This window comes from Sarcophilus harrisii, chromosome 4, assembly GCF_902635505.1.
Source record: "Sarcophilus harrisii chromosome 4, mSarHar1.11, whole genome shotgun sequence".
Classification (NCBI taxonomy): Eukaryota; Metazoa; Chordata; class Mammalia; order Dasyuromorphia; family Dasyuridae; genus Sarcophilus; species Sarcophilus harrisii.
Window position 1 is genome coordinate 105464870 of NC_045429.1, and position 12175 is coordinate 105477044.

At 36.8% G+C, this 12175-nt stretch overlaps 1 protein-coding gene across 3 annotated transcripts in view; it reads left to right on the forward strand.

Annotated features, from left to right (window-relative positions):
* Positions 1–3513: 3513 nt before the first annotated feature.
* HHAT (hedgehog acyltransferase) overlaps positions 3514–12175 on the forward strand; it is a 479576-nt gene continuing 470914 nt past the window's right edge. The window contains exon 1 of one of the 3 annotated variants that reach the window (XM_031937309.1): positions 3514–3903. The gene's annotated coding sequence lies outside the window, so the exon portion shown is untranslated. Of the gene's footprint in view, positions 3904–4083; positions 4243–5751; positions 5819–12175 lie in introns of those variants that run through there. The other 2 variants (XM_031937308.1, XM_031937310.1) reach the window with 2 other exon arrangements.

The following is a 12175-nucleotide window of genomic DNA, read 5'->3' on the forward strand; positions in this document are numbered from 1 at the left end:
AATCAAAAATGCAGGCAGACAAAAATAGAGGGATTGGGAATTCTATGTAGTGGTTCATACTCATTTCCCAGAGTTCTTTCACTGGGTGTAGCTGGTTCAATTCATTACTGTTCTGTTGGAATTGATTTGGTTCATCTCATTGTTGAAGAGGGCCACGTCCATCAGAATTGATCATCATATAGTACTGTTGTTGAAGTATATAATGATCTCCTGGTCCTGCTCATTTCACTCAACATAAGTTCCTATAAGACTCTCCAGGACTTTCTGAAATCATCCTGCTGGTCATTTCTTACAGAACAGTAATATTCCATAACATTCATATACCACAGTTTATTCAGCCATTCTCCAATTGATGGGCATCCACTTAGTTTCTATTTTCTAGCCACTACAAAAAGGGCTGCCACAAACATTCTAACACATACAGGTCCCTTTGCCTTCTTTAAGATCTCTTTGGGATATAAGCCCAGTAGAAACACTGCTGGATCAAAGGGTATGCACAGTTTGATAACTTTTTGAGCATAATTCCAAATCACTCTCCAGAACAGCTGGATGTGTTCACAATTCCACCAACCATGGATCAGTGTTTTCCCACATCCCCTCCAAAATTCTGTAATTATCTTTCCCTGTCATTCTAGCAATCTGACAGGTGTGTAGTAGTATCTCAGAGTTGTCTTAATTTGCATTTCTCTGATTAATAATGACTTGGATCATCTTTTCATATGGCTAGAAATAGTTTCAATTTCTTCATCTGAGAATTGTCTGTTCATATCTTTTGACCATTTCTCAATTGGAGAATGGCTTGATTTCTTATAAATTAGAGTCAATTCTCTATATATTTTGGAAATGAGGCCTTTATCAGAACTTTTGACTGTGTAAAAATGTTTTCCCAGTTTATTGTTTCTCTTCTAATCTTGTCTGCATTAGTTTTGTTTGTACAAAACTTTTCAATTTGATATAATCAACATTTTCTATTTTGTGATCAATAATGATCTCTAATTCTTCTTTGGTCATAAATTCCTTCCTCCTCCACAAGTGTGAGAGGTAAAGTATCCATTTGGAATTTTTTTGAAAGAGATACTGGTGTGGTCTGCATTTCCTTCTCCAGCTCATTCTATAGATGAAGAAACTGGTGCAGACAGGGTTAAGTGACTTGCCTAGAGTCACATACTAGTAAATATCTGAGGCCAGATTTGAACTCAGGAAGACAATTCTTCCTGACTCCAGGCTTCATGCTTTTTCTACTTCAGTGCCATCTAGCTGCCCAGAAATGGATACTAAGGGCCATCTAATTTAATTCTCTTATTTTGCAGAGGAGAAAAGGGGAACTCAGAGAGCTAAAGTTATATTTTGAATCTAGGCTTTCAACATAGAATCACAGAACCTCAGAGATGGAAAGAAGCCCAGAGACCCTCTGGTGCATCTATTGATGAACAGGAATCTCCTTGGAGAACTGATGTAGTAGGTAAAGTACTGGGCTTAGAGTCAGGAAGAACTCAGTTAAAATTCAGCCTACTACCTTCTAATTGTGTGACTTTGAGAAAATCTGTTTTTGTCTGATTTCTCAGTTCCAAAATAGTGATATATTAATATTTATTTTCTAGGGTTGTGGTGAGGTTAAAAAGAAGTAATATTTGTAAAAGTGCTTAATGCAAGGCTTGGCATATAGTATGCCCTAAAAAATGCTTATTTCCTTCTCTTCTCTGCAACATTTTAGTTATTTAGAGTTTGTAAAAAGCCAACCTCTGAGAGAAAACTATCCATTTTCTGGCAAGAATTTTATTATTATTATTTTACGTAAGTTTTCTTAAACTTGCATGCATTTGATTTGCCAAGCCCTCTGGGGCCAGGACAAACACATTTTATCCAATGTAATGTTACAAACTTCAAACACTTAGAGAAAGTTCTCGTTTCCCTTAAATCTTTTCCTCTTCAGGCTAAACATTACTAGTTCTTTCAATTGATCCTCATAGAGCATGTTCCTTTTGTGTTCTAGTTGCCTTTCCCTGGATGTACTCCAATTTGTCAGAGTCTTGCCTAAAATGTGGCGCCTTGGAACTAAGCCTAAAACTTTAATGTGGTTTGATCAGGGTACAGAGTTGTCTCCCATGTTCTGGGCACTAGGTTTTCTCAACATATCTCAAATCATATTTGTCATTTTTCCCATCTTCCTCCTCCAAAGTCAGCTCCTTATTTTGACTTTCCAAGTAAAATGGAATTGAATTAAATGTCTAAATTCTCTTCTGTAGCTGAAATCCTATGATTCTGTTGCTTTCAGTCAGTTAACTAGCATCTATTGAGGGCATAGCACGTAGCAGAAATTGTGCTATGCTAGGATTGTACAGAAAGGCAAAAAAGACATTCCCTACTCTCAAAATGCTTACAGTCTGGGAATGGAGGGGTGGGAATGACAAAATGCAAGCAATTATTTGCACATAGGGTATATGCAGAATAGATTGGAGATAATCTCAGAGGAAAGGCCCTGAGAAGATAAGGATGGGAAAGGTTTCTTGCAGAAGATAAGACTTTAATTAAAACTGACAGGAAGTTAGGGAAGGCAGGAAGTAGAGATGAAAAGGGAGACAATTCCAGGCATTAGAGACAGTACAGATGGTCAGATTAAGGAAATGGAGTGACTTGCCTTGTGAAAAGACCCATGTTAGGTAGTAGGAGAGGTCCAAAGGTTAGATTAGCTTTTAGTGTAGTGGAAAAAAAGGTCAGAGGATTTTTTGGGGGGTAGTGGAATCAAAGGTCTTAAGTTTAAATGCTGACTTTGCTACTTATAACCCCTATGACTTTGGTCATATGCGTGTGCTTCAATTTCTTCATCATTACATTTATGAGGATTATGATTATTAGATGAGATGATCCCTAGTATTCCTGTTAAGATCCCAAAGCTTCTTTACCTCTTTAAACCTCCACCTCATGTCTATAGTATGAAGGGGTTTGATAGGGATGATATCAGTTCCTAAATTTGTGAATCTAGTGGACCTTACAGTATAACAGGCAATTGCTGTATTTCTAGTTGGTGATAATGTAGGCCTTTACTAATGCAATGACATTGGGAACACTATGAAGAGAGAAAAGAAGGAAGAAAGAAAAATGAAAAAAAGGAAAGAAGGAAGGAAGGAATAAAGGGGAAAAAGAAAGAAAGAGAAAAGGAAAGAAGGAAAGGAAGAAAACGGAAAAGGAAGAAAAGAAGGAAGGAAGGAAAGAAGAAAAGGAAAAAGGAAGAAAGAAGAAAGGGGAAAAGGAAAAAGAAGGAAGGAAAGGAAAGAAAGGGAGCAAGGAAGAAGGAAAGAAATAAGAAAAAATAAAGGAGGAAAGAAAGAAAAAAGAAGGAAGGAAGGAAAGAAAGAAAGAAGGGGAAAAGGAAGGAAGAAAAAGGAAAAGAGAAAAGAATGAAAGAAAGGAGGAAGGGAGGAAAGAAAGGAGAAAGGAAAGAAAGAAAAGAGTAAGGAAGGAAGAAAAGAAAGGGACAAAAGAAGAAAGGAAGGAAGGAAGGAAGAAAAAGAGAAAAGAAAGAAGGAGGAAGGAAGGAAGAAAAAGAAAGAAAAACTTTCATCTGAATGATATGTGCCTGGTCAGGTATACATGAAGAAAGAATTTCTAGGGTCACCGGCTAACTTCCCTTCTTTTAAACCCATAGCCAGATCCAAAGGACAGTCCCGAGACAAGAGACTCGGTCTCCATAGAGAGGGAGGTGGGAGAAAGCCTGGGACGTGGCGAGGCGAGTTTGAAAGCAGGCGGTGCAGTCTCCACAACTCATTGGCCAGCTTGCCTACATCACTAACTGGCCAGCAGGGGATGCGTGGAATTTCCTCGGCTAGGTGGAGTTCGGAAGGAACTGGGGCCTCTCTTTTGAATCTCTGATTCCCAGGTCGTCCGCCCCACCTCCTACCCCAGGTGTGTGCCCCTCCCCACTCATCGCTAACCCCTACCCTAAGTCTAGGCACGACGGCGCGCGCTCCAGACGCAGCCGAACCCCCACCCCCGGCTCCCCATTCATTCCCCTCCCCTATCCCCAGTGCGGCGGCGCACCCTCCGTGCGCAGTTATGCCGGGGGACGGGCGGGGCGCGATCGAGCTCTCGGGCCAGGGGTTGGCGGCGCTCTGCCAAAGGGCAGCCGGGGAGGGAGGGCCGGGTGAGTTGCAAGCCGACTCGGCCGCCGCCTGAACTCGGAAGTGCAGAAAGAAAGAGAGGGTGGTTGTGCACGTCTCTGCCGCCGCCCGGGACAGCCCGGAGGTTGGTAGCTGGTGACCATGGGGGCTCCTTAAGGTGTTTTGGTTTTGCCGGTTTAAAAAATGGCTTCGTTTTACTTTGTAGCATAAAGACCTCCGTGAGCTAACCTCCAATTCCTAACCTTACATCTTCGCACGTTTCCGAGGGCTGGGGGAAGAAAGAGCCGTGGACGCGGGGAGCATCTTTCCCAAAGCCCAGCGTCTGGAACCTCCCAAGCCCCGGGAGTGGGTTGGTGGGTGAGAACCTGCGCAAGAAAGAAGAAAAGTAGGGGCCAGGCTACACTGGCGCCTGGGATGAAGGGAGTGGGACGGGCCCTGCCCCCAGTGCACGCTCTGGAGCTACGGGAATGAATGCCGCGAAAGTTACTGGGTGGGGGGCATTCCCAGCAGGCCCCTGCCGGCGCGTTCTCGCCACGCGCGCGCTTGCCCACGCCTCCCACCAGCTTTCTCCTCTTTATTTTCCCAACTTCTTGTCTCCGCTTTGGGAACTTTGTGAATTACTCGTCTTCCCCGACACTTCCCAGGAATTTAGGACAACTTTCTCCTTGCCTTTTCCCGCCTCTAGCTTCCTTCTGCTTCTAAGTGAATGCTCGCCCCAGGCCATAACTTCAAAAAGAGCCCAGAAAGGAAAACTCCTTTTATCTTTTTATGGGATTCATCATAGCCAATCTCGGCTAAGCCTAACTAGGTTTACGTTGCGGAAAGTGACTGAATTTTTTTTTTTTTGCTGCAAGTTTGGTTAAAATCCATTTACAGACACCTTGTTAATGGGGAAAAAACGCTGGTTTTGGAGTCTAAAGTTGGGTTCAGATCTTTCATCCAGTGCTTGGACAAATCACTTAATTCCTCAGTTTCCGAGTATAAAATAAAAAGATTGGAATAGATGATTTCTAAGATTCTTTTCAGCTCTATGGCGAGGATGTTTAAAATAACAATAACAACGACAAAATCTTGTCAGTCCAGCGTCCTCAGAAATGGGGAGAAGAAATAAATTTTTGGGTCTTCCTTCTACTCTTGCACAAAGTAGAGATTCACTCTCTTTGATCGATATATTTCTCTTGTTTTATTTTCATCCTCATCCTCCTGTTTTTTTCTTCCTATCACTTCTTCTTTTCTGTCCTATCGTTTGTTTTGGATTTTAAAGACTGAAATTGGGCCAATAGGAGAGATTTAGTTTGGAAAACAGGTTCACTGCACAGGCCCTGAATGAGGGGTTTTTATTTCCCATTAACTATGTTAGGGGAAAAAATATCTCGTAAAGATGTTAACAGTTTGAGGTAGTGGGGGAGCACAGAGGCCCTCTAGTCCTCTAGTCCTTAGACAGCTAAGAGAAACGTTGAATACTGAATATTGGCAGATGGTGAAGGGGTGGGGGGAAAAATCAATCGTTTCAGTTCTCTCTGATTTTCTTGACCCCATTTGGGTTTTTCTGAGCAAAGACATTGCAGTGACTTGTCATTTTCTCCTCCAGTTCATTTTACAGATGAGGAAACCTGCAAACAGGGTAAAGTGATTTGCTCATTGGCAATACAGGAAATAAGTGTTTGAGGCTGTATTTGAATTCGGGAAGATACTCCAGGGTGAGCATTACATCCACTAGGGTAGACCTTGCCTAAGATGCCTATGGTTTTTATATTATCTTCACTTACCCATTAGAGGATTTTTCCTCTCAGAGTTTGTTCACTTTGTAACTTAAACTTCAGTTTGTTGACAGATCCAATTCAATTTCATTCATTAAGAATTTTGTATTAAATGCTTACTGTGTGTCTGAAACATTGTTGCACTGGGGATACAAGAACAAAAATGAAACCATTACAGGTTGTAGGGGGCTTTATTATATTCTATTTTGGGAAAAACAACACAGATAAGTAAATACAAAGTAATTTGGGGTCATAGACTATTCTAACAGCTGAAACAATCAAGAATAGATTTGAAGGAGCTGGGGCTTAAACTTGGCTTTGAAAACAACTTGAAATTCCCACAGGTGAGATGAGGAGGGAGTGCATTCCAGTCACTGAGGAGATGGAATGTCACTAGGATACTTTTTTTGGAGGAAATTACTCCACTTTCCAGGAGCAAAATGATGCCTTGAAGCACAACCGGTATAGAGCATTCCAGGGTCCAATCTGATGAAAGAGCAGCATAAAGGCTTCAATCTCAGAATTGACAGTCAGGGTTTATGTAAAGTTATCCTGTTTTCTATGAAAATGGGGCCCAGCAGCATCACATTCATTCAATCTGTGTTCAGTGACAGGTACACTTAACTAGAATCAACTCACTGAGAAGTTGTATTTTGTTGACAAAAATGCAGTTTAGTACTATACAATTAAAAAAAAAGAATTCAAATGCCATAAATATGTAAATTGTCATAATTAAGATACTATGTAGTTAAAAAAACTTTCCTATGTGAATTTTATTATTTTACTTATATTTTAATATTTTCCAAATACAGATGAAAGTAATTTTTTAAATTTATTTTTTAAAATTTGAGTTCCAAATTCTTTCCTTTCATCCCTCCCCACTCTCAATTTGATAGATAATATACATATACAGTCATACAAAACCTATTACCATATTAAATATTTTATGATAGAAAATATTTAAAAATACTCCAAGAAAAATAAAGTTTTTTTTAAAATATGCTTCCATCTGAATTCCGAGTTCATTAGTTCTATCTCTTCAGGTGATTAATTTTTTTTGTCACAAGTACTTCAGAATTGTGTTAAATAGTTGTATTGTGAGAAGAATTCAAGGTCACCAAAATCTATTGTAAAACTAAGGGCTTGGTAAATTAAAGATTCATTCAGTTTGGCTTCAATTATTGAATCTAATGACAAATTAATTAATTTACAGTTGGCACCTTTTATATAAAGTAGATAGAATCCTGGGCCCGAAATCAGGAAGATTCTTTTTCCTGAGTTCAAATCTTGCCTCAAACATTTATTAGCTGTGTGATCTTGGGCAAGTCACTTAATCCTGTTTGCCTTAATTTTCTCATATGTAAAATGAGCTAGAGAAGGAAATGGCAAACTACTCCATTATCTTTGCCAAGATGAGGTCACAAAAAGTCAGACTTAACTCAATAACAAAACAAAACAAAATGTGAATTGCAATAATTTTATTGTGCTTGAATAGGGAGGGTGTTGTGCAGTAGGAAAAGCATGGTCCTTTGGATATATCATTTAATTTCTGACTTTCAGTTACTTCATCTGCAAAATGGCTATATGATGTTGCTTTATCTATCTCCCTGGGTCACACTGAGGAAAGTGCTGTGAGAATTATAAAGTACTTTTAAAAACAACAATAATAATAATACTTCAAAAGATCTGTGATTCTGTTAGAGGGAGTACTCTATCAGTAGTGAGTACTGATTGTAATTGCTTCATACTTTAGGACAGTATAAATAAATAAACATTCAGTTGCATATTGACTTAGAACACCTCAAAATAACATTATTTATATTGTATTTTTTTTTTATTTTGTCAAACATTCCCCAGTTACATTTTAACCAAGTTCAAGTTGCTTGTGGCTATTGCCAAGTAAACGTTGAAGTTTTCAATCACACAACTAATATGTATTGAAGTCTAGAGGCTGGATTTGAACCCAGTTCTTTTATCAATCACACCATTATCTACAATTTTCTAATCTAGACTTCATCGGGATACTTCTCCTATATATCCATGAATATAATTCTGAAAAACAAGGTTTTCCTGTATCATCAGAGAGGGCCTATATTTCCTCCTCCCAAAGACAAATATGATAAAGAAACAAAAATATGATGAAGCTGGGAAATTGGAAAATCTTTAACATGTGATGGCACCTTCATTTTTGAAACTTGGACCCTTTTCTTTTAGAGGACTGGATAACTTTACATATGAACCTTCTGCGTCCCTATGCTTATTTAGAGAATCAGGTCTCTATGCTGCTTGTCACAAGGTTTTAACCTGAAATTGTACCCAACCATGCAGTCTCTGTTGGGATATTGGTTCCATGTCCTCATTTTCTTTGGGAACAACTTACAGTGTTATCATTCCTGCAATTTTAATCTGAGGGATTTTACCTTTATTGCTTTGTTGTGGTCTTCAATTCTTAATCTCTTCCTAAATTGAGAACACTTAATGCTTTCTCTTGGTTCTTATCTCCATTTAAGTGCTGACATTTCTTTTTAGCTGCAGCTAAATAGTAGATGTAACTAGGCCTCTGCCTTGCTTATTCATTAAATACTTCTAACTACAGAGGTCTTGGTGTGTGGTTTTGATTATTATTATTTTTTTGGCTATATGATTAAAATTGAATTGATTTTAAAATTAATTTTCTGTTAGCAGGGCACTCCTAAACTCTGTGATTTTTTTAAACATTAAATTTATAATGTCTTGGCTTTCATATTTAATCAGTCCAATTACATTGGACAAACTTTTCTCAAAAGTTGAAACCAGCAAATGCTAGGTATATGGTTTAGGTTATTTTGTTTTTAGGAAACTTGATGTAGGAAAATTTTACTTTAAAGAACAGAGAATATATGTTTTTAGGTGGAACTGGGTTGAGAGAGGGAAGGGTTTTTCAAATTGCAGAAGAACTTAACTCCACCTTAAATACTTTAGTTATATGGAGGGCATCCAACATCTTGGTATATTTTGAAGCATTCATAACTTAGACTTTTGGGATTCCCTGTACTTGATGGGATCAGAACTTAACACTAAAATTTAAAATTTAGGAATGAAAATAAAAAGCCTCAGAAATGATAATTGAATAGGATCTAATAGACATTAGATTATGTACTTTTCAGAATGTTGGTATAAATTGAGTGAATCAGTTAATCAATAAGCATTTATTAAATACCTTCTAATTCTTTGCTATGGTAAAGAGAGATGGAATTTCTGTAATAAATAGAAATTGGGAGTGTTCTCATGTTCTGGATAGGATTCCATGTAGTTCAGTGGAAGGATCCCTAAATTAAGGAGCCTTGAGAGCCTGGATTCTGGTCCTGTCTCTGCTATTGATTAGTTGTGTGCAATTGAACATGCTACTTCTCACTCTATGTCTCAGTTTTCTCATCCCCAAATGCGGATGACATTAGACATCAAGAAGGAATAAAATTGATACCAATCTTATTCTTAATCACAAGAGACAATGTATATGGATTTCCTTTGGGTAGCATAAGGCAAATGCTAATGTAAGTTGTTATGACCTGCTGTGTAGAGAGTACTCTATAGGCTAAATATTCAGTTATTTGGCAGCTATGGTTGTGAACCTATATTATTATGAATGAATACTCTGCAGTCTTCTAGTGATGTATTGATCCAGAACTAACACTCCTTCTCATATCATATTATGAAATTATAATTACAAGTGAACTTCCTGAGGAAGGATAAAATTATTTGATTTAGTTTTTCTTTTCTTTCTTTCCTCCTCATTTTTCTTCTTTCTTTCTCTATCTCTCTCCCCCCCTCATCCTTTTTCTTTCTTTCTTCCTCCCTTCTGGTCTCTTTACCTCTCCTTCCCTTCTCTAGGACTTAGAGAATTTCTTCTGATTTGAAGACATTGATCTATGTGGTTTAAGCATTTTTTCAGTTCTAAATTTATGATCTTTGGAAAATAACTGAGTAAATTATTATACTGAACTCAAAATTTTTTTCTAAATTTCTTTCTCTTTTAAAATATTTTTAATTTTATTGCTGTTTTTTGTTACTATCACCTTCATTTCTGAACATATCCATCCCCTTTCTAGTGAGCCCTCTCTAGATAAAAAGAAATGAAACATATTATCCACTTCCTGATAGAGAAGCAATAGATTTAGCAGGCAGAATGAAACATCTTTATTTTGGGAAATTTGTTTTCCTTGACTATGACTATTGTTTCAAGAGTCCCCCCCCCCATATTTCCAGTGGAGTAGGAAGTAGTGGGGAGAAAAAGAGATTTCTATTTATTAAAAAATTTAAAAAATAAAAGAAGTGAGGTGGAAACAATAGTTCAGTTTCATAAACTTTCCATTTGTGAGCTCTTTTGCTTGAAAAATTCTTACATGACTCTGGTTATATAAGTATATAGAACAGGTATGCAATTAAACATTTACTGATAATAAATCATAGTTTCACAACCCCCACATTCAGTTATAAGACTGGCTTTGGGTTGTGAATCAGAGTTTTAAACACTGGGCTATAGATGGGGATTTCTGCAATATACTTTCAGAAGAGGTCACTGTGTTACTAGTTTTGCTGAACTGTTTTGCTTTGTTATGAAACCTCTTAGGGAATGACATAGTCTGTGGATATGTTGTAAAAACAAAACTTATCAATAAAACTAAAAATAAATAGAAAGGACATGGTTTTAAAAAAGGAAAAAAGAAAGAAAAACAGTTTAGCAAAAGTAATGAATACATCAATAGTCAGATAGAACATAGTAAAAAAAAGAAAAAAAGAAAGAAAAAACAAGTTAGTAAAAATAATGAACACATTAGTAGTCAGATAGGACAAAGGGGAGGGAAAAGAAAGAAACAGTTTAGCAAAAGTAATGAACACATCTATAGTGAGATAGTATATTGAAGTGGCACAAATACAAAGACTCCTACATGTGCATAAAAAGAGAGAGGTACATTTTCTTATCTTTCTATAAGCTTAGTCATTAAAATTACATAGGTTTTTTCTTTATTTTTGTTTTGTTGTCTCTCCCTCCCCCAAAATTTACATCATTGTATTCATTGTATATACTGCTTTTCTGGTTCTGCTTCTTACTATTGGTTCCTATAAATCTATCCATTTAGTATGCAATTTCAAGTTCATAAATTATACAAAAAGTAAAAAAAAAATGCTTCTGAACTTTCAGGTGATGACTTATTAAAAATTTTAAATTAGAAATGTGAAGAATTGGAAGTTGTTGTGAAAAAGGATAGAGCAATAGGAAAGTAGTCAGAATGAGAAGACAGTGAGGAAGGCATCTTGATATATTTTTAACAGTGACTTGATAAAAATGCAAACTCAGGTTGTTTCAGCACTCCTAACTAGCAGAACAAACCTTAAGAGAGACTGAATCAGGTTTTCTCAGATCAAACCTATAGATTGGATTCAGTGAAGTAAGTTGGGTTTGTAAGCATCCTTTTCTAAAAAATGCAAAGATCTCTGGAGGTAGGAAGGGTTGATCATCATTGTAGATGAGTTTAATAAGATTGCTTTATCCCTACCACTTAGCCAATCTACTAATAAAAATGTGGAACAGAGCAGGACCAAGGACAGAGCTCTAGGTCTCCTTAAATAGTTATCTCTCCAAATTTAGTGAAATATAATAATAATAACAATAATTTATTAATGATTCTATTATATAAAAGATATCTGTAGTGCAGATACAAATATAAAATGGAAGGTCTGACGTGCATAGATTGGTATCTCCAACTTGTGTAGGTGGTAAGGGAATTAACATTCATTCACATTGTAGCTTGAATGAGTTCATTCAGCATTCTGTCAATTAACCAGATCCAAACCCATTAACTTATTATTATTTATAAATTTATTTTTATAATTTATATATGCATATTTTGACATAATTATATTATATATAAATACATATTTATATATTACAATTTATCATCATCCAGGTCATATTTGTTTATCTTGATTATAAAAGTATAATGAGAGAATTAATCAAAAATGCCTTGTTGAAATGCAGTTATCCTGAATATGTATGTATGCCAGTTAATTGTGGTCCCCTTGTTTTTAAGTACTAAGAAATAAGTCTTTTGATAATCCAAATTTGAATTTCATGGGAAATCAAACACATAGGGTCCTAAATTTTGAATTACTTACCTGCCCCTATTGCAAAATCAAGATGTTTCTCTGCCTCTACTTCTGCAGCAGATAACTCTTTAATCCAGAGATTTAATGGTGAATGAGGGGATTTAAACTTTTGGCTTAATTTATATAATGTTTTTGGATTATCTGGAGACT